This window comes from Lagopus leucura, unplaced genomic scaffold (genome assembly GCF_019238085.1).
Source record: "Lagopus leucura isolate 7727_CA_CO unplaced genomic scaffold, USGS_WTPT01 39309-0_obj-0_obj, whole genome shotgun sequence".
Classification (NCBI taxonomy): Eukaryota; Metazoa; Chordata; class Aves; order Galliformes; family Phasianidae; genus Lagopus; species Lagopus leucura.
Window position 1 is genome coordinate 1 of NW_024963250.1, and position 3,425 is coordinate 3,425.

A 3,425-nucleotide genomic window follows, 5' to 3' on the forward strand; every position below is an offset into this window, starting at 1 on the left:
GCATTGAAAGTAGATGGTAACAGTGTGTGGAACTTTTATCGTGAGTTGTTTATATATATGAAATATGAATGAGAGGTTTGTTTGAATGACTTTTTGAAATAGGAATGCGGTGAAAAGCAGGGTCAAATAGAGCGAGCCATTAGAGAAAAGCGATCAGTGGAAGAAGAGCTTGAAAAGGTAAGGCAATGTGTGCTCTTTACATCGTGTTTAAGATATACCCTCAGTATGAAAAAGTCTTCATCTTATTTTATTCTCACTTCCCATGTTTTTCCCTAACACTAGAATGAAGGATTATCCTATGATCTTTAATTTCCTTATTTGTTGAGTTGATTTTCAGAACATTTAATGTGCATGTCAGTACTTTAAGTTTTAATACTAAACTGAAAAAGAGCATTCTTTAGGAAGCGTAAAAAGTAAAAGGAGATGTTGGACACGACCTAAAAGCACACTGGTGCATGTTCCAAATCAAAGTTAAGCACAGCATGCTGAAAACTAAATGAATGCAAGATCTTGGAATACCTGTTTAGAAGCAGCACCCAAATTCAGTTATAGTCAGTTTTGTTTTAAATCCCTGGAACTTGGGCACAGTGAGGAGTAGCCTCTTTAATCATTACTATTGTGTCACTGTGTCAGTAACCAGTGAAAGGTAAAGATGATCTGGCATGAAATTGTATTCTTCAGATTTGTAGAGAATACGGAGGACATGAATCTGACAACAGAAAACTAGAGCAACTGCATCAGAAATACCTACTTGCAGAGACTGCCAAATGTGACCTTCAGCTGAGTCTGCAGACAACACAACATAAACTGAAACTGTTGGAAATGAAGTAAGTAGTGCACTATAACTCACTATAGAAGTAAAGGGGGGCAGCAGACCACAGAAAGAAAGGTTTCCTTTACAGAATGAGAACTGCAAGCAGTTACTCAAATTTTCATTGTTTTTATAATTTGCACTGTTTGAAACCTTGACATATGTCTAAATACTGTTTCTAGGAAAGGCTATTTCTGCCTGAAATACTCATGCAGAAATTATTACTCTGTAAAGTCATCTACAGTGTGGTATCTCCTAGTATACACATATTAGTCCACGTTACATAGCATACTGTATTTCAGGTCTGTGTTCAGAGGTAACAGATGCTATTGCAGTTTCAGTAGTATAATGGTAAAATGTGCAACGTGATGCACATCTTTAGATCAGGTTATTCTCAGAATGAAAAGCGTAGGGTTTTTGTTTGTTTGTTTGTTTTTTCTTTAGGCGCTTATGCCATTTATGTATTCAGTTTGTAAACCCTATCTATTGTACAGAACAATCATTTAGGAATCTGCAATTGTTATTAAAATGAAAAGCTGCTCTTTCACAGTGCTATTTTCCTGAGATGGATAGAGTGTTGGGTTGCTTTCATGAATTCCCTAGACTTGATAAAATACTTCACTGACTTGTGCATAATCCTACAAACTTCCAGAAAGAGCAGGGGAACGTGTGTGTGTCTTGAGTCACACCAAAGATCTGTCCCAAATATATGAGGGCTGCTCCAAAAGTCATGCCACGTTTCACTATGTTGACCCAGGATGGCAGAGGTGTCTGGTGGTGGTATGGCAGTAGAGATAGTAAGAAAATACTGGTGGAAACATTCCTGTTGTTGCCGTGCTGTAGATGGTGGCAGAAGGGCAGTATGGTCTGACAACATGGCATCTGACGAAGCAAAAGTGGGTCACCGAATTCCTCCATGTGGAAAAAATAGCTCCCACTGACATTCATTAACACTTGCTGAACATTTATGGAGCCCAAACAGCGGGTGTGAGCACAGTGAGGCAGTGGGTGGTGCATCTCAGCAACAGCACTAGCAACAGTGGGTCACCTCCACAGGTACAGACTTGTGTTGGCGTGGCATGCAGGCTCTTGTTCGTAGCTGGCAGGAATGCACAGCTAAGGGTGGTGCCTATGCTGAAAATAGAGCATATTCTTAGCTACAGAACACTATCAGTATTATTGTTGTCTTTGTATCTGTTGTAGTATCCATGGAAATAAATGGGAGGCATTACTTTCAGAGTAACCTACGTATATATCTTCTCCAGTACTGTCCAAAAAGTAACCTATAGAAAAACTGAATGCTAGAGCAAGCTGGCAGCGATGCATCATTGGCATGTTTGCACTGCTTAAAAACACACAATGCCACATCTGGATGTTTGTTTTTTTTTTAATTATTGCTCTTACTGTTACATGGATTACTTGAGTCTCAGTAAAATCTTCTCCTCTACAGCATAGTGTGGCAATGAGTTCCATACCTGAAATACAACATATGAATACATATGAATAATTATATATACATATTCATATGTATATACATATATATAACTGTATATGCAATATATATACAATACATATGAAAAACTTGTTTTTCTGTTTTAAGTTGGCCTCTATTGCCACTAAAGGAAGCAATCACAAGGCAATATCTTACTAGACTAACTGATCTATTAAGATTTTGTTGCTGTGCACAGATATAGTCTCCCCTGTCTCCAAACCATCACAGCTTCAGTGAAGTGACAGAAGGAAAATGTAAAATTGACTTAATTCGTGACTTTAAAGAAGAGTCTCTTTCAGCTTTGAGGAAGAGAAATCTAATTACCAGAAGAATATCTGTAACTTGCAAAGCATTCTGGATTCAGAAAGAGAAAAGAGCAGCTCCATTGGTGAGCAAAGGTTAAAGCTTCAGCAAGAGAATGAACAACTGCAAAAAGAAATTGAAAGCTTGAAAAAAGCGGCCTCAGAGGCACAGCAGAAAGCCAAAATAAAGGTATGGTTTTGCAACACTCTAATGCAATGGAAAGTACAGTAGTGATAGCAGGGTAGCTATCACTAGTCCTAGGCTACAGCAAGTGAGGATATGCTCAAATGCAGCAGTTATAGATGCAGAAACAAAAGATAAAATGTGCTTTCCCTTGGAAGGTCTCAGGTGGGCAGGGATATCCACCAAGACATCCTTGCCTCCACTGCCAGCCCTTAAATGAGGTCTGGGAAGTCACTCAGGTATTTTGCATGTACCCGAGCTGCCCTGGTTTGGCCCTGCCTTCCCACCAGGTGCTCAATCACTGGTTCAAGCCGTGTCTTAACGTTTCTGCTACAGGTTTATATGCTGTTTCTAAGGCTGATGTTTGCTTAATAAGACAGCATTTCTAGGAAAAAATATTTGGAAGTTTAATTTGAGGGTGAAAGTTTCAATGATGCTTGCTCTTTTTTCCTTTGTAAATAGTTTCGTTTCAGCGTTGTGTGTCCTCAAGATTTATTTAGTAGCTCAGTCTCTGCTGACTGTGCTTGTTAAGACGATCCCAAGCGTTCTCTCTTATTTCACAGGAGGAGTAGTCCAAATGGTAAAAAATTTTCTCCAACTGATCTCACTTAGTCTAATTCTAGATCTCCATTAATC

At 38.9% G+C, this 3,425-nt stretch overlaps 1 long non-coding RNA gene across 2 annotated transcripts; it reads left to right on the top strand.

The window, feature by feature from the left end:
• The first annotated feature begins 17 nt into the window (after window positions 1-17).
• On the top strand, window positions 18-3,385 carry LOC122191045. 2 transcript variants are annotated; one of them, XR_006182291.1, is made up of 3 exons: window positions 18-177; window positions 682-827; window positions 2,500-3,385. It is a non-coding gene; the product is annotated as an uncharacterized LOC122191045 (long non-coding RNA). The 2 variants fall into 2 exon arrangements; XR_006182292.1 differs by having other exon boundaries at window positions 2,603-3,382.
• The last annotated feature ends 40 nt before the right edge of the window (window positions 3,386-3,425 follow it).